Here is a 22,995-nt window from a genome sequence, read left to right as displayed (position 1 = left end):
TCGTTTCGATCAATATTTTAGAGGATAACGCAAGTTAGGTCTGGGATAGGTCTGGGATTCGCCCTCATCAGGCTCATACTTTCGCGTTTTTCACATACTTGTTGAACTGATCCAGGGTTTTTTCTGGTTTGGATCACGTAGCAATGTGGTACCACACTGAAACAGTCGATTAAACCTGGTTTCGATCAGTATTTTAGAGGATAACGCAAGTTAGGTCTGGGATAGGTCTGGGATTTGCCCTCATCAGGCTCATACTTTCGCGTTTTTCACATACTTGTTGTACAGATCCTGGGTTTGTTCTAGTTTGGGTCACGTAGTAATGTGGTACCACACTGAAACAGTCGATTAAACCAGGTTTCGATCAATATTTTTGAGGATAACGCATGTTAGGTCTAGGTTAGGCCTGGGATTTTCACTCATCAGTCTCATACTTTCGCATTCTTCACATACTTGTTGAACGGATCCTGGCCTTTTTCTGGTTTGGATCACGTAGTAATGTGGTACCACACTGAAACAGTCAATTAAACCTGGTTTCGATCAATATTTTAGAGAATTATTCACGTTAGGTCTAGGTTAGGTCTGGGATTTGCTCTCATCAGGCTCATCATTTCGCATATTTCTCATACTTGATGGCTAGATCCTGGGCTTTTTCTGGATTGCATCACGTAGTAATGAAGTACAACACTGAAACAGTCAATTAAACCTGGTTTCGATCAATATTTTAGAGGTTAACGCAAGTTAGGTTTGGGTTAGGCCTGGGATTTGCGCTCATCAGGGTCATACTTTCGCAGTTTTAACGTGCATGTTGACCTGATCGAGGGTTTTTCCTGCTTTGGATCACGTAGTAAAATGGTACCACAACGAAAACAGTCAATTAAACCTGGTTTCGATCATTATTTTAGAGGATAACGCAAGTTAGGTCTGGGATAGGTTTGTGATTAGCCCTCATCAGACTCATACTTTCGCACACTTCACATACTCGTTGACAAGATCCTGGGTTTTTTCTGGTTTGGATCACGTATTAATGTGGTACCACACTGAAACAGTCGATTAAACCTGGTTTCGATTAATATTTTTGAGGATAACGCATGTTAGGTCTGGGATAGGTCTGGGATTTGCCCTCATCAGGCTCATTCTTTCGCAGTTATAACATGCATGTTGACCTGATCGAGGGTTTTTTCTGCTTTGGATCACGTAGTAAAGTGGTACCACACTAAAACAGTCAATCAAACCTGGTTTCGATCAATATTTTAGAGGATAACGGACGTTATGTCTAGTTTAGGTCTGGGATTTGCCCTCATCAGACTCATACTTTCGCATACTTCACATACTTGTTGAACAGATCCTGGGTTTTTTTCTGGTTTGGATCACGTAGTAATGTGGTACCACACTGAAACAGTCGATTAAACCTGGTTTCGATCAATATTTTTGAGGATAACGCATGTTAGGTCTAGGTTAGGCCTGGGATTTTCACTCATCAGACACATACCTTCGCATTCTTCACATACTTGTTGAACGGATCCTGGGTTTTTTCTGGTTTGGATCACGTAGTAATGTGGGAACACACAGGAACATTCAATTAAACCTGGTCTTGATAAATATTTTAGAGGGTAACGCATGTTAGGTTTGGGTTAGGTCTAGGATTTGCCCTCATCAGGCTCATACATTCGCATATTTCTCATACTTCATGGCTAGATCCTGGGCTTTTTCTGGATTGCATCACGTAGTAATGAAGTACAACACTGAAACAGTCGATTAAACCAGGTTTCGATCAATATTTTTGAGGATAACGCAAGTTAGGTCTGTGATAGGTCTGGGATTTGCCCTCATCATGCTCATACTTTCGCGTTTTTCACATACCTGTTGAACAGATCCTGGGTTTTTTCCGGTTTGTGACACGTAGTAGTGTGGTACCACACTGATACAGTCGATTAAACCTGGTTTCGATCAATATTTTTGGGGATAACGCATGTTAGGACTAGGTTAGGCCGTGGATTTTCACTCATCAGACTCATACTTTCGCATTCTTCACATACTTGTTGAACGGCTCCTGTGTTTTTTCTGGTTTGGTTCACGTAGTAATGTGGGAACACACAGGAACATTCAATTAAACCTGGTCTTGATAAATATTTTAGAGGGTAACGCATGTTAGGTTTGGGTTAGGTCTAGGATTTGCCCTCATCAGGCTCATACATTCGCATATTTCTCATACTTCGTGGCTAGATCCTGGGCTTTTTCTGGATTGCATCACGTAGTAATGAAGTACAACACTGAAACATTCAATTAAACCTGGTTTCCGTCAATATTTTAGAGCACAACGCATGTTAGGTCTGGGATAGGCCTGGGATTTGCCCTCATCAGGCTCATACTTCCGCATATTTCTCACACTTCATGGCTAGATCCTGGGCTTTTTCTGGATTGCATCACGTAGTAATGAAGTACAACACTGAAACAGTCAATTAAACCTGGTCTTGATAAATATTTTAGAGGATAACGCAAGTTAGGTCTGGGATAGGTCTGGGATTTGCCCTCATCAGGCTCATACTTTCGCGTTTTTCACATACTTGTTGAACTGATCCTGGGTTTTTTTCTGGTTTGGATCACGTAGTAGTGTGGTACCACACTGAAACAGTCCATTAAACCTGGTTTGGATCAATATTTTAGAGGATAACGTATGTTAGGTTTGGGTTAGGCTTGGGATTTGCGCTCATCAGGGTCATACTTTCGCAGTTTTAACATGCATGTTGACCTGATCGAGGGTTTTTCCTGCTTTGGATCACGTAGTAAAGTGGTACCACAACGAAAACAGTCAATTAAACCTGGTTTCGATCATTATTTTAGAGGATAACGCACGTTAGGTCTGGGATAGGTTTGGGATTAGCCCTCATCAGACTCATACTTTCGCACACTTCACATACTCGTTGACAAGATCCTGGGTTTTTTCTGGTTTGGATCACGTATTAATGTGGTACCACACTGAAACAGTCGATTAAACCTGGTTTCGATTAATATTTTTGAGGATAACGCATGTTAGGTCTGGGATAGGTCTGGGATTTGCCCTCATCAGGCTCATTCTTTCGCAGTTATGACATGCATGTTGACCTGATCGAGGGTTTTTTCTGCTTTGGATCACGTAGTAAAGTGGTACCACACTAAAACAGTCAATTAAACCTGGTTTCCATCAATATTTTAGAGGATAACGAAAGTTATGTCTAGTTTAGGTCTGGGATTTGCCCTCATCAGACTCATACTTTCGCATACTTCACATACTTGTTGAACAGATCCTGGGTTTTTTTCTGGTTTGGATCACGTAGTAATGTGGTACCACACTGAAACAGTCGATTAAACCTGGTTTCGATCAATATTTTTGAGGATAACGCAAGTTACGTCTGGGATAGGTCTGGGATTTGCCCTCATCAGGCTCATTCTTTCGCAGTTATAACATGCATGTTGACCTGATCGAGGGTTTTTTCTGCTTTGGATCACGTAGTAAAGTGGTACCACACTGAAACAGTCAATCAAACCTCGTTTCGATCAATATTTTAGAGGATAACGGACGTTATGTCTAGTTTAGGTCTGGGATTTGCCCTCATCAGACTCATACTTTCGCATACTTCACATACTTGTTGAACAGATCCTGGGTTTTTTTCTGGTTTGGATCACGTAGTAATGTGGTACCACACTGAAACAGTCGATTAAACCTGGTTTCGATCAATATTTTTGAGGATAACGCATGTTAGGTCTAGGTTAGGCCTGGGATTTTCACTCATCAGACACATACCTTCGCATTCTTCACATACTTGTTGAACGGATCCTGGGTTTTTTCTGGTTTGGATCACGTAGTAATGTGGGAACACACAGGAACATTCAATTAAACCTGGTCTTGATAAATATTTTAGAGGGTAACGCATGTTAGGTTTGGGTTAGGTCTAGGATTTGCCCTCATCAGGCTCATACATTCGCATATTTCTCATACTTCATGGCTAGATCCTGGGCTTTTTCTGGATTGCATCACGTAGTAATGAAGTACAACACTGAAACAGTCGATTAAACCAGGTTTCGATCAATATTTTTGAGGATAACGCAAGTTAGGTCTGTGATAGGTCTGGGATTTGCCCTCATCATGCTCATACTTTCGCGTTTTTCACATACCTGTTGAACAGATCCTGGGTTTTTTCCGGTTTGTGACACGTAGTAGTGTGGTACCACACTGATACAGTCGATTAAACCTGGTTTCGATCAATATTTTTGGGGATAACGCATGTTAGGACTAGGTTAGGCCGTGGATTTTCACTCATCAGACTCATACTTTCGCATTCTTCACATACTTGTTGAACGGCTCCTGTGTTTTTTCTGGTTTGGTTCACGTAGTAATGTGGGAACACACAGGAACATTCAATTAAACCTGGTCTTGATAAATATTTTAGAGGGTAACGCATGTTAGGTTTGGGTTAGGTCTAAGATTTGCCCTCATCAGGCTCATACATTCGCATATTTCTCATACTTCGTGGCTAGATCCTGGGCTTTTTCTGGATTGCATCACGTAGTAATGAAGTACAACACTGAAACATTCAATTAAACCTGGTTTCCGTCAATATTTTAGAGCACAACGCATGTTAGGTCTGGGATAGGCCTGGGATTTGCCCTCATCAGGCTCATACTTCCGCATATTTCTCACACTTCATGGCTAGATCCTGGGCTTTTTCTGGATTGCATCACGTAGTAATGAAGTACAACACTGAAACAGTCAATTAAACCTGGTCTTGATAAATATTTTAGAGGATAACGCAAGTTAGGTCTGGGATAGGTCTGGGATTTGCCCTCATCAGGCTCATACTTTCGCGTTTTTCACATACTTGTTGAACTGATCCTGGGTTTTTTTCTGGTTTGGATCACGTAGTAGTGTGGTACCACACTGAAACAGTCCATTAAACCTGGTTTGGATCAATATTTTAGAGGATAACGTATGTTAGGTTTGGGTTAGGCTTGGGATTTGCGCTCATCAGGGTCATACTTTCGCAGTTTTAACATGCATGTTGACCTGATCGAGGGTTTTTCCTGCTTTGGATCACGTAGTAAAGTGGTACCACAACGAAAACAGTCAATTAAACCTGGTTTCGATCATTATTTTAGAGGATAACGCACGTTAGGTCTGGGATAGGTTTGGGATTAGCCCTCATCAGACTCATACTTTCGCACACTTCACATACTCGTTGACAAGATCCTGGGTTTTTTCTGGTTTGGATCACGTATTAATGTGGTACCACACTGAAACAGTCGATTAAACCTGGTTTCGATTAATATTTTTGAGGATAACGCATGTTAGGTCTGGGATAGGTCTGGGATTTGCCCTCATCAGGCTCATTCTTTCGCAGTTATGACATGCATGTTGACCTGATCGAGGGTTTTTTCTGCTTTGGATCACGTAGTAAAGTGGTACCACACTAATACAGTCAATTAAACCTGGTTTCCATCAATATTTTAGAGGATAACGAAAGTTATGTCTAGTTTAGGTCTGGGATTTGCCCTCATCAGACTCATACTTTCGCATACTTCACATACTTGTTGAACAGATCCTGGGTTTTTTTCTGGTTTGGATCACGTAGTAATGTGGTACCACACTGAAACAGTCGATTAAACCTGGTTTCGATCAATATTTTTGAGGATAACGCAAGTTACGTCTGGGATAGGTCTGGGATTTGCCCTCATCAGGCTCATACTTTCGCGTTTTTCACATACTTGTTGAACAGATCCTGGGTTTTTCCTGGTTTGGGTCACGTAGTAATGTGGTACCACACTGAAACAGTCGATTGAACCAGGTTTCGATCAATAGTTTAGAGAATAATTCATGTTAGGTCTAGGTTAGGTCTGGGATTTGCTCTCATCAGGCTCATTCTTTCGCATATTTCTCATACTTGATGGCTAGATCCTGGGCTTTTTCTGGATTGCATCACGTAGTAATGTGGTACAACACTGAAACAGTCAATTAAATCTGGTTTCCATCAGTATTTTAGAGGACAACGCACGTTAGGTCTAGGTTAGGCCTGGGATATGCCCTCATCAGGCTCATACTTTCGCACACTTCACATACTCGTTGAACAGATCCTGGGTTATTTTCTGGTTTGGATCACATAGTAATGTGGTACCACACTGAAACAGTCGATTAAACCAGGTTTCGATCAATATTTTAGAGGATAACGCATGTTAGGTTTGGGTTAGGTCTAGGATTTGCCCTCATCAGGCTCATACTTTCGCATATTTCTCATACTTCATGGCTAGATCCTGGGCTGTTTCTGGATTGTATCACGTAGTAATGCGGTACCACGCTGAAACAGTCAATTAAACCTGGTTTCGATCAATATTTTAGAGGATAACGCAAGTTAGGTCTGGGATAGGTCTGGGATTTGCCCTCATCAGGCTCATACTTTCGCGTTTTTCACATACTTGTTGAACAGATCCTGGGTTTTTCCTGGTTTGGGTCACGTAGTAATGTGGTACCACACTGAAACAGTCGATTGAACCAGGTTTCGATCAATAATTTTGCGGATAACGCATGTTAGGTCTAGGTTAGGCCGGGGATTTTCACTCATCAGACTCATACTTTCGCATTCTTCACATACTTGTTGGACGGATCCTGGGTTTTTTCTGGTTTGGATCACGTAGTAATGTGGGACCACACTGAAACAATCAATTAAACCTGGTCATGATAAATATTTTAGAGGATAACGCATGTTAGGTCAGGGTTAGGTCTAGGATTTGCCCTCGTCAGGCTCATACTTTCGCATATTTCTCATACTTCATGGCTAGATCCTGGGCTATTTCTTGATTGGATCACGTAGTAATGTGGTACCACACTAAAACAGTCAATTAAACCTGGTTTCGATCAATATTTTAGAGGATAACGAGAGTTATGTCTAGTTTAGGTCTGGGATTTGCCCTCATCAGACTCATACTTTCGCATACTTCACATACTTGTTGAACAGATCCTGGGTTTTCTTCTGGTTTGGATCACGTAGTAATGTGGTACCACACTGAAACAGTCGATTAAACCTCGTTTCGATCAATATTTTAGAGGATAACGCAAGTTAGGTCTGGGATAGGTCTGGGATTCGCCCTCATCAGGCTCATACTTTCGCGTTTTTCACATACTTGTTGAACTGATCCAGGGTTTTTTCTGGTTTGGATCACGTAGCAATGTGGTACCACACTGAAACAGTCGATTAAACCTGGTTTCGATCAGTATTTTAGAGGATAACGCAAGTTAGGTCTGGGATAGGTCTGGGATTTGCCCTCATCAGGCTCATACTTTCGCGTTTTTCACATACTTGTTGTACAGATCCTGGGTTTGTTCTAGTTTGGGTCACGTAGTAATGTGGTACCACACTGAAACAGTCGATTAAACCAGGTTTCGATCAATATTTTTGAGGATAACGCATGTTAGGTCTAGGTTAGGCCTGGGATTTTCACTCATCAGTCTCATACTTTCGCATTCTTCACATACTTGTTGAACGGATCCTGGCCTTTTTCTGGTTTGGATCACGTAGTAATGTGGTACCACACTGAAACAGTCAATTAAACCTGGTTTCGATCAATATTTTAGAGAATTATTCACGTTAGGTCTAGGTTAGGTCTGGGATTTGCTCTCATCAGGCTCATCATTTCGCATATTTCTCATACTTGATGGCTAGATCCTGGGCTTTTTCTGGATTGCATCACGTAGTAATGAAGTACAACACTGAAACAGTCAATTAAACCTGGTTTCGATCAATATTTTAGAGGTTAACGCAAGTTAGGTTTGGGTTAGGCCTGGGATTTGCGCTCATCAGGGTCATACTTTCGCAGTTTTAACATGCATGTTGACCTGATCGAGGGTTTTTCCTGCTTTGGATCACGTAGTAAAATGGTACCACAACGAAAACAGTCAATTAAACCTGGTTTCGATCATTATTTTAGAGGATAACGCAAGTTAGGTCTGGGATAGGTTTGTGATTAGCCCTCATCAGACTCATACTTTCGCACACTTCACATACTCGTTGACAAGATCCTGGGTTTTTTCTGGTTTGGATCACGTATTAATGTGGTACCACACTGAAACAGTCGATTAAACCTGGTTTCGATTAATATTTTTGAGGATAACGCATGTTAGGTCTGGGATAGGTCTGGGATTTGCCCTCATCAGGCTCATTCTTTCGCAGTTATAACATGCATGTTGACCTGATCGAGGGTTTTTTCTGCTTTGGATCACGTAGTAAAGTGGTACCACACTAAAACAGTCAATCAAACCTGGTTTCGATCAATATTTTAGAGGATAACGGACGTTATGTCTAGTTTAGGTCTGGGATTTGCCCTCATCAGACTCATACTTTCGCATACTTCACATACTTGTTGAACAGATCCTGGGTTTTTTTCTGGTTTGGATCACGTAGTAATGTGGTACCACACTGAAACAGTCGATTAAACCTGGTTTCGATCAATATTTTTGAGGATAACGCATGTTAGGTCTAGGTTAGGCCTGGGATTTTCACTCATCAGACACATACCTTCGCATTCTTCACATACTTGTTGAACGGATCCTGGGTTTTTTCTGGTTTGGATCACGTAGTAATGTGGGAACACACAGGAACATTCAATTAAACCTGGTCTTGATAAATATTTTAGAGGGTAACGCATGTTAGGTTTGGGTTAGGTCTAGGATTTGCCCTCATCAGGCTCATACATTCGCATATTTCTCATACTTCATGGCTAGATCCTGGGCTTTTTCTGGATTGCATCACGTAGTAATGAAGTACAACACTGAAACAGTCGATTAAACCAGGTTTCGATCAATATTTTTGAGGATAACGCAAGTTAGGTCTGTGATAGGTCTGGGATTTGCCCTCATCATGCTCATACTTTCGCGTTTTTCACATACCTGTTGAACAGATCCTGGGTTTTTTCCGGTTTGTGACACGTAGTAGTGTGGTACCACACTGATACAGTCGATTAAACCTGGTTTCGATCAATATTTTTGGGGATAACGCATGTTAGGACTAGGTTAGGCCGTGGATTTTCACTCATCAGACTCATACTTTCGCATTCTTCACATACTTGTTGAACGGCTCCTGTGTTTTTTCTGGTTTGGTTCACGTAGTAATGTGGGAACACACAGGAACATTCAATTAAACCTGGTCTTGATAAATATTTTAGAGGGTAACGCATGTTAGGTTTGGGTTAGGTCTAGGATTTGCCCTCATCAGGCTCATACATTCGCATATTTCTCATACTTCGTGGCTAGATCCTGGGCTTTTTCTGGATTGCATCACGTAGTAATGAAGTACAACACTGAAACATTCAATTAAACCTGGTTTCCGTCAATATTTTAGAGCACAACGCATGTTAGGTCTGGGATAGGCCTGGGATTTGCCCTCATCAGGCTCATACTTCCGCATATTTCTCACACTTCATGGCTAGATCCTGGGCTTTTTCTGGATTGCATCACGTAGTAATGAAGTACAACACTGAAACAGTCAATTAAACCTGGTCTTGATAAATATTTTAGAGGATAACGCAAGTTAGGTCTGGGATAGGTCTGGGATTTGCCCTCATCAGGCTCATACTTTCGCGTTTTTCACATACTTGTTGAACTGATCCTGGGTTTTTTTCTGGTTTGGATCACGTAGTAGTGTGGTACCACACTGAAACAGTCCATTAAACCTGGTTTGGATCAATATTTTAGAGGATAACGTATGTTAGGTTTGGGTTAGGCTTGGGATTTGCGCTCATCAGGGTCATACTTTCGCAGTTTTAACATGCATGTTGACCTGATCGAGGGTTTTTCCTGCTTTGGATCACGTAGTAAAGTGGTACCACAACGAAAACAGTCAATTAAACCTGGTTTCGATCATTATTTTAGAGGATAACGCACGTTAGGTCTGGGATAGGTTTGGGATTAGCCCTCATCAGACTCATACTTTCGCACACTTCACATACTCGTTGACAAGATCCTGGGTTTTTTCTGGTTTGGATCACGTATTAATGTGGTACCACACTGAAACAGTCGATTAAACCTGGTTTCGATTAATATTTTTAAGGATAACGCATGTTAGGTCTGGGATAGGTCTGGGATTTGCCCTCATCAGGCTCATTCTTTCGCAGTTATGACATGCATGTTGACCTGATCGAGGGTTTTTTCTGCTTTGGATCACGTAGTAAAGTGGTACCACACTAATACAGTCAATTAAACCTGGTTTCCATCAATATTTTAGAGGATAACGAAAGTTATGTCTAGTTTAGGTCTGGGATTTGCCCTCATCAGACTCATACTTTCGCATACTTCACATACTTGTTGAACAGATCCTGGGTTTTTTTCTGGTTTGGATCACGTAGTAATGTGGTACCACACTGAAACAGTCGATTAAACCTGGTTTGATCAATATTTTTGAGGATAACGCAAGTTACGTCTGGGATAGGTCTGGGATTTGCCCTCATCAGGCTCATACTTTCGCGTTTTTCACATACTTGTTGAACAGATCCTGGGTTTTTCCTGGTTTGGGTCACGTAGTAATGTGGTACCACACTGAAACAGTCGATTGAACCAGGTTTCGATCAATAGTTTAGAGAATAATTCATGTTAGGTCTAGGTTAGGTCTGGGATTTGCTCTCATCAGGCTCATTCTTTCGCATATTTCTCATACTTGATGGCTAGATCCTGGGCTTTTTCTGGATTGCATCACGTAGTAATGTGGTACAACACTGAAACAGTCAATTAAATCTGGTTTCCATCAGTATTTTAGAGGACAACGCACGTTAGGTCTAGGTTAGGCCTGGGATATGCCCTCATCAGGCTCATACTTTCGCACACTTCACATACTCGTTGAACAGATCCTGGGTTATTTTCTGGTTTGGATCACATAGTAATGTGGTACCACACTGAAACAGTCGATTAAACCAGGTTTCGATCAATATTTTAGAGGATAACGCATGTTAGGTTTGGGTTAGGTCTAGGATTTGCCCTCATCAGGCTCATACTTTCGCATATTTCTCATACTTCATGGCTAGATCCTGGGCTGTTTCTGGATTGTATCACGTAGTAATGCGGTACCACGCTGAAACAGTCAATTAAACCTGGTTTCGATCAATATTTTAGAGGATAACGCAAGTTAGGTCTGGGATAGGTCTGGGATTTGCCCTCATCAGGCTCATACTTTCGCGTTTTTCACATACTTGTTGAACAGATCCTGGGTTTTTCCTGGTTTGGGTCACGTAGTAATGTGGTACCACACTGAAACAGTCGATTGAACCAGGTTTCGATCAATAATTTTGCGGATAACGCATGTTAGGTCTAGGTTAGGCCGGGGATTTTCACTCATCAGACTCATACTTTCGCATTCTTCACATACTTGTTGGACGGATCCTGGGTTTTTTCTGGTTTGGATCACGTAGTAATGTGGGACCACACTGAAACAATCAATTAAACCTGGTCATGATAAATATTTTAGAGGATAACGCATGTTAGGTCAGGGTTAGGTCTAGGATTTGCCCTCGTCAGGCTCATACTTTCGCATATTTCTCATACTTCATGGCTAGATCCTGGGCTATTTCTTGATTGGATCACGTAGTAATGTGGTACCACACTAAAACAGTCAATTAAACCTGGTTTCGATCAATATTTTAGAGGATAACGAGAGTTATGTCTAGTTTAGGTCTGGGATTTGCCCTCATCAGACTCATACTTTCGCATACTTCACATACTTGTTGAACAGATCCTGGGTTTTCTTCTGGTTTGGATCACGTAGTAATGTGGTACCACACTGAAACAGTCGATTAAACCTCGTTTCGATCAATATTTTAGAGGATAACGCAAGTTAGGTCTGGGATAGGTCTGGGATTCGCCCTCATCAGGCTCATACTTTCGCGTTTTTCACATACTTGTTGAACTGATCCAGGGTTTTTTCTGGTTTGGATCACGTAGCAATGTGGTACCACACTGAAACAGTCGATTAAACCTGGTTTCGATCAGTATTTTAGAGGATAACGCAAGTTAGGTCTGGGATAGGTCTGGGATTTGCCCTCATCAGGCTCATACTTTCGCGTTTTTCACATACTTGTTGTACAGATCCTGGGTTTGTTCTAGTTTGGGTCACGTAGTAATGTGGTACCACACTGAAACAGTCGATTAAACCAGGTTTCGATCAATATTTTTGAGGATAACGCATGTTAGGTCTAGGTTAGGCCTGGGATTTTCACTCATCAGTCTCATACTTTCGCATTCTTCACATACTTGTTGAACGGATCCTGGCCTTTTTCTGGTTTGGATCACGTAGTAATGTGGTACCACACTGAAACAGTCAATTAAACCTGGTTTCGATCAATATTTTAGAGAATTATTCACGTTAGGTCTAGGTTAGGTCTGGGATTTGCTCTCATCAGGCTCATCATTTCGCATATTTCTCATACTTGATGGCTAGATCCTGGGCTTTTTCTGGATTGCATCACGTAGTAATGAAGTACAACACTGAAACAGTCAATTAAACCTGGTTTCGATCAATATTTTAGAGGTTAACGCAAGTTAGGTTTGGGTTAGGCCTGGCATTTGCGCTCATCAGGGTCATACTTTCGCAGTTTTAACATGCATGTTGACCTGATCGAGGGTTTTTCCTGCTTTGGATCACGTAGTAAAATGGTACCACAACGAAAACAGTCAATTAAACCTGGTTTCGATCATTATTTTAGAGGATAACGCAAGTTAGGTCTGGGATAGGTTTGTGATTAGCCCTCATCAGACTCATACTTTCGCACACTTCACATACTCGTTGACAAGATCCTGGGTTTTTTCTGGTTTGGATCACGTATTAATGTGGTACCACACTGAAACAGTCGATTAAACCTGGTTTCGATTAATATTTTTGAGGATAACGCATGTTAGGTCTGGGATAGGTCTGGGATTTGCCCTCATCAGGCTCATTCTTTCGCAGTTATAACATGCATGTTGACCTGATCGAGGGTTTTTTCTGCTTTGGATCACGTAGTAAAGTGGTACCACACTAAAACAGTCAATCAAACCTGGTTTCGATCAATATTTTAGAGGATAACGGACGTTATGTCTAGTTTAGGTCTGGGATTTGCCCTCATCAGACTCATACTTTCGCATACTTCACATACTTGTTGAACAGATCCTGGGTTTTTTTCTGGTTTGGATCACGTAGTAATGTGGTACCACACTGAAACAGTCGATTAAACCTGGTTTCGATCAATATTTTTGAGGATAACGCATGTTAGGTCTAGGTTAGGCCTGGGATTTTCACTCATCAGACACATACCTTCGCATTCTTCACATACTTGTTGAACGGATCCTGGGTTTTTTCTGGTTTGGATCACGTAGTAATGTGGGAACACACAGGAACATTCAATTAAACCTGGTCTTGATAAATATTTTAGAGGGTAACGCATGTTAGGTTTGGGTTAGGTCTAGGATTTGCCCTCATCAGGCTCATACATTCGCATATTTCTCATACTTCATGGCTAGATCCTGGGCTTTTTCTGGATTGCATCACGTAGTAATGAAGTACAACACTGAAACAGTCGATTAAACCAGGTTTCGATCAATATTTTTGAGGATAACGCAAGTTAGGTCTGTGATAGGTCTGGGATTTGCCCTCATCATGCTCATACTTTCGCGTTTTTCACATACCTGTTGAACAGATCCTGGGTTTTTTCCGGTTTGTGACACGTAGTAGTGTGGTACCACACTGATACAGTCGATTAAACCTGGTTTCGATCAATATTTTTGGGGATAACGCATGTTAGGACTAGGTTAGGCCGTGGATTTTCACTCATCAGACTCATACTTTCGCATTCTTCACATACTTGTTGAACGGCTCCTGTGTTTTTTCTGGTTTGGTTCACGTAGTAATGTGGGAACACACAGGAACATTCAATTAAACCTGGTCTTGATAAATATTTTAGAGGGTAACGCATGTTAGGTTTGGGTTAGGTCTAGGATTTGCCCTCATCAGGCTCATACATTCGCATATTTCTCATACTTCGTGGCTAGATCCTGGGCTTTTTCTGGATTGCATCACGTAGTAATGAAGTACAACACTGAAACATTCAATTAAACCTGGTTTCCGTCAATATTTTAGAGCACAACGCATGTTAGGTCTGGGATAGGCCTGGGATTTGCCCTCATCAGGCTCATACTTCCGCATATTTCTCACACTTCATGGCTAGATCCTGGGCTTTTTCTGGATTGCATCACGTAGTAATGAAGTACAACACTGAAACAGTCAATTAAACCTGGTCTTGATAAATATTTTAGAGGATAACGCAAGTTAGGTCTGGGATAGGTCTGGGATTTGCCCTCATCAGGCTCATACTTTCGCGTTTTTCACATACTTGTTGAACTGATCCTGGGTTTTTTTCTGGTTTGGATCACGTAGTAGTGTGGTACCACACTGAAACAGTCCATTAAACCTGGTTTGGATCAATATTTTAGAGGATAACGTATGTTAGGTTTGGGTTAGGCTTGGGATTTGCGCTCATCAGGGTCATACTTTCGCAGTTTTAACATGCATGTTGACCTGATCGAGGGTTTTTCCTGCTTTGGATCACGTAGTAAAGTGGTACCACAACGAAAACAGTCAATTAAACCTGGTTTCGATCATTATTTTAGAGGATAACGCACGTTAGGTCTGGGATAGGTTTGGGATTAGCCCTCATCAGACTCATACTTTCGCACACTTCACATACTCGTTGACAAGATCCTGGGTTTTTTCTGGTTTGGATCACGTATTAATGTGGTACCACACTGAAACAGTCGATTAAACCTGGTTTCGATTAATATTTTTGAGGATAACGCATGTTAGGTCTGGGATAGGTCTGGGATTTGCCCTCATCAGGCTCATTCTTTCGCAGTTATGACATGCATGTTGACCTGATCGAGGGTTTTTTCTGCTTTGGATCACGTAGTAAAGTGGTACCACACTAATACAGTCAATTAAACCTGGTTTCCATCAATATTTTAGAGGATAACGAAAGTTATGTCTAGTTTAGGTCTGGGATTTGCCCTCATCAGACTCATACTTTCGCATACTTCACATACTTGTTGAACAGATCCTGGGTTTTTTTCTGGTTTGGATCACGTAGTAATGTGGTACCACACTGAAACAGTCGATTAAACCTGGTTTCGATCAATATTTTTGAGGATAACGCAAGTTACGTCTGGGATAGGTCTGGGATTTGCCCTCATCAGGCTCATACTTTCGCGTTTTTCACATACTTGTTGAACAGATCCTGGGTTTTTCCTGGTTTGGGTCACGTAGTAATGTGGTACCACACTGAAACAGTCGATTGAACCAGGTTTCGATCAATAGTTTAGAGAATAATTCATGTTAGGTCTAGGTTAGGTCTGGGATTTGCTCTCATCAGGCTCATTCTTTCGCATATTTCTCATACTTGATGGCTAGATCCTGGGCTTTTTCTGGATTGCATCACGTAGTAATGTGGTACAACACTGAAACAGTCAATTAAATCTGGTTTCCATCAGTATTTTAGAGGACAACGCACGTTAGGTCTAGGTTAGGCCTGGGATATGCCCTCATCAGGCTCATACTTTCGCACACTTCACATACTCGTTGAACAGATCCTGGGTTATTTTCTGGTTTGGATCACATAGTAATGTGGTACCACACTGAAACAGTCGATTAAACCAGGTTTCGATCAATATTTTAGAGGATAACGCATGTTAGGTTTGGGTTAGGTCTAGGATTTGCCCTCATCAGGCTCATACTTTCGCATATTTCTCATACTTCATGGCTAGATCCTGGGCTGTTTCTGGATTGTATCACGTAGTAATGCGGTACCACGCTGAAACAGTCAATTAAACCTGGTTTCGATCAATATTTTAGAGGATAACGCAAGTTACGTCTGGGATAGGTCTGGGATTTGCCCTCATCAGGCTCATACTTTCGCGTTTTTCACATACTTGTTGAACAGATCCTGGGTTTTTCCTGGTTTGGGTCACGTAGTAATGTGGTACCACACTGAAACAGTCGATTGAACCAGGTTTCGATCAATAATTTTGCGGATAACGCATGTTAGGTCTAGGTTAGGCCGGGGATTTTCACTCATCAGACTCATACTTTCGCATTCTTCACATACTTGTTGGACGGATCCTGGGTTTTTTCTGGTTTGGATCACGTAGTAATGTGGGACCACACTGAAACAATCAATTAAACCTGGTCATGATAAATATTTTAGAGGATAACGCATGTTAGGTCAGGGTTAGGTCTAGGATTTGCCCTCGTCAGGCTCATACTTTCGCATATTTCTCATACTTCATGGCTAGATCCTGGGCTATTTCTGGATTGGATCACGTAGTAATGTGGTACCACACTAAAACAGTCAATTAAACCTGGTTTCGATCAATATTTTAGAGGATAACGAGAGTTATGTCTAGTTTAGGTCTGGGATTTGCCCTCATCAGACTCATACTTTCGCATACTTCACATACTTGTTGAACAGATCCTGGGTTTTCTTCTGGTTTGGATCACGTAGTAATGTGGTACCACACTGAAACAGTCGATTAAACCTCGTTTCGATCAATATTTTAGAGGATAACGCAAGTTAGGTCTGGGATAGGTCTGGGATTCGCCCTCATCAGGCTCATACTTTCGCGTTTTTCACATACTTGTTGAACTGATCCAGGGTTTTTTCTGGTTTGGATCACGTAGCAATGTGGTACCACACTGAAACAGTCGATTAAACCTGGTTTCGATCAGTATTTTAGAGGATAACGCAAGTTAGGTCTGGGATAGGTCTGGGATTTGCCCTCATCAGGCTCATACTTTCGCGTTTTTCACATACTTGTTGTACAGATCCTGGGTTTGTTCTAGTTTGGGTCACGTAGTAATGTGGTACCACACTGAAACAGTCGATTAAACCAGGTTTCGATCAATATTTTTGAGGATAACGCATGTTAGGTCTAGGTTAGGCCTGGGATTTTCACTCATCAGTCTCATACTTTCGCATTCCTCACATACTTGTTGAACGGATCCTGGCCTTTTTCTGGTTTGGATCACGTAGTAATGTGGTACCACACTGAAACAGTCAATTAAACCTGGTTTCGATCAATATTTTAGAGAATAATTCACGTTAGGTCTAGGTTAGGTCTGGGATTTGCTCTCATCAGGCTCATCATTTCGCATATTTCTCATACTTGATGGCTAGATCCTGGGCTTTTTCTGGATTGCATCACGTAGTAATGAAGTACAACACTGAAACAGTCAATTAAACCTGGTTTCGATCAATATTTTAGAGGTTAACGCAAGTTAGGTTTGGGTTAGGCCTGGGATTTGCGCTCATCAGGGTCATACTTTCGCAGTTTTAACATGCATGTTGACCTGATCGAGGGTTTTTCCTGCTTTGGATCACGTAGTAAAATGGTACCACAACGAAAACAGTCAATTAAACCTGGTTTCGATCATTATTTTAGAGGATAACGCAAGTTAGGTCTGGGATAGGTTTGTGATTAGCCCTCATCAGACTCATACTTTCGCACACTTCACATACTCGTTGACAAGATCCTGGGTTTTTTCTGGTTTGGATCACGTATTAATGTGGTACCACACTGAAACAGTCGATTAAACCTGGTTTCGATTAATATTTTTGAGGATAACGCATGTTAGGTCTGGGATAGGTCTGGGATTTGCCCTCATCAGGCTCATTCTTTCGCAGTTATAACATGCATGTTGACCTGATCGAGGGTTTTTTCTGCTTTGGATCACGTAGTAAAGTGGTACCACACTAAAACAGTCAATCAAACCTGGTTTCGATCAATATTTTAGAGGATAACGAACGTTATGTCTAGTTTAGGTCTGGGATTTTCACTCATCAGACACATACCTTCGCATTCTTCACATACTTGTTGAACGGATCCTGGGTTTTTTCTGGTTTGGATCACGTAGTAATGTGGGAACACACAGGAACATTCAATTAAACCTGGTCTTGATAAATATTTTAGAGGGTAACGCATGTTAGGTTTGGGTTAGGTCTAGGATTTGCCCTCATCAGGCTCATACATTCGCATATTTCTCATACTTCATGGCTAGATCCTGGGCTTTTTCTGGATTGCATCACGTAGTAATGAAGTACAACACTGAAACAGTCGATTAAACCAGGTTTCGATCAATATTTTTGAGGATAACGCAAGTTAGGTCTGTGATAGGTCTGGGATTTGCCCTCATCATGCTCATACTTTCGCGTTTTTCACATACCTGTTGAACAGATCCTGGGTTTTTTCCGGTTTGTGACACGTAGTAGTGTGGTACCACACTGATACAGTCGATTAAACCTGGTTTCGATCAATATTTTTGGGGATAACGCATGTTAGGACTAGGTTAGGCCGTGGATTTTCACTCATCAGACTCATACTTTCGCATTCTTCACATACTTGTTGAACGGCTCCTGTGTTTTTTCTGGTTTGGTTCACGTAGTAATGTGGGAACACACAGGAACATTCAATTAAACCTGGTCTTGATAAATATTTTAGAGGGTAACGCATGTTAGGTTTGGGTTAGGTCTAGGATTTGCCCTCATCAGGCTCATACATTCGCATATTTCTCATACTTCATGGCTAGATCCTGGGCTTTTTCTGGATTGCATCACGTAGTAATGAAGTACAACACTGAAACATTCAATTAAACCTGGTTTCCGTCAATATTTTAGAGCACAACGCATGTTAGGTCTGGGATAGGCCTGGGATTTGCCCTCATCAGGCTCATACTTCCGCATATTTCTCACACTTCATGGCTAGATCCTGGGCTTTTTCTGGATTGCATCACGTAGTAATGAAGTACAACACTGAAACAGTCAATTAAACCTGGTCTTGATAAATATTTTAGAGGATAACGCATGTTAGGTCTGGGTTAGGTCTAGGATTTGCCCCCATCAGGCTCATACTTTCGCATATTTCTCATACTTCATGGCTGGATCCTGGGCTATTTCTGGATTGGATCACCTAGTAATGTGGTACCACACTGAAACAGTCAATTAAACCTGGTTTTGATCAATATTTTAGAGAATAATTCTTGTAAGGTCTAGGTTAGGTCTGGGATTTGCTCTCATCAGGCTCATTCTTTCCCATATTTCTCATACTTGATGGATAGATCCTGGGCTTTTTCTGGAGTGCATCACGTAGTAATGAAGACCAACACTGAAACAGTCAATTAAACCTGGTTTCCATCAATGTTTTAGAGGACAACGCATGTTAGGTCTGGGATAGGTCTGGGATTCGCCCTTATCAGGCTCATACTTTCGCGTTTTTCACATACTTGTTGAACGGGTCTTGGGTTTTTTCTGGTGTGTATCACGTAGTAATGTGTTACCACACTGAAACAATCAATTAAACCTGGTCTTGATAAATATATTATAGGATAACGTAGATTTGGTCTGGGTTAGGTCTAGGATTTGCCCTCATCAGGCTCATACTTTCGCATATTTCTCATACTTCATGGCTGGATCCCGGGGTATTTCTGGATTGGATCACGTAGTAATGTGGTACCACACTGAAACAGTCAATTAAACCTGGTTTCGATCAATATTTTAGAGAATAATTCATGTTAGGTCTAGGTTAGGTCTGGGATTTGCTCTCATCAGGCTCATTCTTTCGCATATTTCTCATACTTGATGGCTAGATCCTGGGCTTTTTCTGGATTGCATCACGTAGTAATGAAGTACAACACTGAAACAGTCAATTAAACCTGGTTTCTATCAATATTTCAAAGGACAAAGCATGTCAGGTCTAGGTTAGGCCTGGGATTTGCCCTCATCAGGGTCATACTTTCGCAGTTTTAACATACATGTTGACCTGATCGAGGGTTTTTTCTGCTTTGAATCACGTAGCAAAGTGGTACCACACTGAAGCAGTCCATTAAACTTGGTTTGGATGAATATTTTAGAGGATAACGCATGTTAGGTTTGGGTTAGATCTAGGATATGCCCTCATCAGGCTCATACTTTCGCATATTTCTCATACTTCATGGCTAGATCCTGGGCTGTTTCTGGATTGTCTCGCGTAGTAATGTGGTACCACGCTGAAACAGTAAATTAAACCTGGTTTCGATCAATATTTTAGAGGATAACACAAGTTAGGTCTGGGATAGGTCTGGGATTCGCCCTCATCAGGCTCATACTTTCGCGTTTTTCACATACTTGTTGTACTGATCCTGGGTTTTTTCTGGTTTGGATCACGTAGCAATGTGGTACCACACTGAAACAGTCGATTAAACCTGGTTTCGATCAATGTTTTAGAGGATAACGCAAGTTAGGTCTGGGATAGGTCTGGGATTTGCCCTCATCAGGCTCATACTTTCGCACACTTCACATACTTGTTGTACAGATCCTGGGTTTGTTCTGGTTTGGGTCACGTAGTAATGTGGTACCACACTGAAACAGTCGATTAAACCAGGTTTCGATCAATATTTTTGAGGATAACGCATGTTAGGTCTAGGTTAGGCCTGGGATTTTCACTCATCAGACTCATACTTTCGCATTCTTCACATACTTGTTGAACGGATCCTGGGCTTTTTCTGGTTTGGATCACGTAGTAATGTGGTACCACACTGAAACAGTCAATTAAACCTGGTTTCGATCAATATTTTAGAGAATAATTCATGTTAGGTCTAGGTTAGGTCTGGGATTTGCTCGCATCAGGCTCATTCTTTCGCATATTTCTCATACTTGATGGCTAGATCCTGGGCTTTTTCTGGATTGCATCACGTAGTAATGAAGTACAACACTGAAACAGTCAATTAAACCTGGTTTCGATCAATATTTTAGAGGATAACGCAAGTTAGGTCTGGGATAGGTCTGGGATTTGCCCTCATCAGGCTCATACTTTCGCGTTTTTCACATACTTGTTGAACTGATCCTGGGTTTTTTTCTGGTTTGGATCACGTAGTAGTGTGGTACCACACTGAAACAGTCCATTAAACCTGGTTTGGATCAATATTTTAGAGGATAACGTATGTTAGGTTTGGGTTAGGCTTGGGTTTTGCGCTCATCAGGCTCATACTTTCGCATATTTCTCATACTTCATGGCTAGATCCTGGGCTGTTTCTGGATTGTATCACGTAGTAATGCGGTACCACGCTGAAACAGTCAATTAAACCTGGTTTCCATCAATATTTTAGAGAATAATTCATGTTAGGTCTAGGTTAGGTCTGGGATTTGCTCTCATCAGGCTCATTCTTTCGCATATTTCTCATACTTGATGGCTAGATCCTGGGCTTTTTCTGGATTGCATCACGTAGTAATGAAGTACAACACTGAAACAGTCAATTAAACCTGGTTTCTATCAATATTTCAAAGGACAAAGCATGTCAGGTCTAGGTTAGGCCTGGGATTTGCCCTCATCAGGGTCATACTTTCGCAGTTTTAACATGCATGTTGACCTGATCGATGGTTTTTCCTGCTTTGGATCACGTAGTAAAGTGGTACCACAACGAAAACAGTCAATTAAACCTGGTTTCGATCATTATTTTAGAGGATAACGCGCGTTAGGTCTGGGATAGGTTTGGGATTAGCCCTCATCAGACTCATACTTTCGCACACTTCACATACTCGTTGACAAGATCCTGGGTTTTTTCTGGTTTGGTTCACGTATTAATGTGGTACCACACTGAAACAGTCGATTAAACCTGGTTTCGATTAATATTTTTGAGGATAACGCATGTTAGGTCTGGGATAGGTCTGGGATTTGCCCTCATCAGGCTCATTCTTGCGCAGTTATGACATGCATGTTGACCTGATTGAGGGTTTTTTCTGCTTTGGATCACGTAGTAAAGTGGTACCACACTAAAACAGTCAATTAAACCTGGTTTCCATCAATATTTTAGAGGATAACGAAAGTTATGTCTAGTTTAGGTCTGGGATTTGCCCTCATCAGACTCATACTTTCGCATACTTCACATACTTGTTGAACAGATCCTGGGTTTTTTTCTGGTTTGGATCACGTAGTAATGTGGTACCACACTGAAACAGTCCATTAAACCTGGTTTGGATCAATATTTTAGAGGATAACGTATGTTAGGTTTGGGTTAGGCCTGGGATTTGCGCACATCAGACTCATACTTTCGCATACTTCACATACTTGTTGAACAGATCCTGGGCTTTTTCTGGATTGCATCACGTAGTAATGAAGTACAACACTGAAACAGTCAATTTAACCTGGTTTCCATCAATATCTGAGAGGACAACGCAAGTTAGGTCTGGGATAGGTCTGGGATTTGCCCTCATCAGGCTCACACTTTCGCGTTTTTCACATACTGGTTGAACTGATCCTGGGTTTTTTCTTGTTTGGATCACGTAGTAGTGTGGTACCACACTGAAACAGTCCATTAAACCTGGTTTGGATCAATATTTTAGAGGATAACGTATGTTAGGTTTGGGTTAGGCCTGGGATTTGCGCTCATCAGGGTCATACTTTCGCAGTTTTAACATGCATGTTGACCTGAACGAGGGTTTTTCCTGCTTTGGATCACGTAGTAAAGTGGTACCACAACGAAAACAGTCAATTAAACCTGGTTTCGATCATTATTTTAGAGGATAACGCAAGTTAGGTCTGGGATAGGTTGGGGATTAGCCCTCATCAGACTCATACTTTCGCACACTTCACATACTCGTTGACAAGATCCTGGGTTTTTTCTGGTTTGGATCACGTATTAATATGGTACCACACTGAAACAGTCGATTAAACCTGGTTTCGATCAATATTTTTGAGGATAACGCATGTTAGGTCTAGGTTAGGCCTGGGATATGCCCTCATCAGGGTCATACTATCGCAGTTTTAACATACATGTTGACCTGATCGAGGGTTTTTTCTGCTTTGGATCACGTAGTAAAGTGGTACCACACTGAAGCAGTCCATTAAACCTGGTTTGGATCAATATTTTAGAGGATAACGCATGTTAGGTTTGGGTTAGGTCAAGGATTTGCCCTCATCAGGCTCATACTTTCGCA

The sequence above is a fragment of the Colletes latitarsis genome, unplaced genomic scaffold, assembly GCF_051014445.1.
Source record: "Colletes latitarsis isolate SP2378_abdomen unplaced genomic scaffold, iyColLati1 scaffold0007, whole genome shotgun sequence".
NCBI lineage: Eukaryota > Metazoa > Arthropoda > Insecta > Hymenoptera > Colletidae > Colletes > Colletes latitarsis.
The sequence above is the reverse complement of the archived record's forward strand: the minus strand, read 5'-3'. Positions refer to the sequence as shown.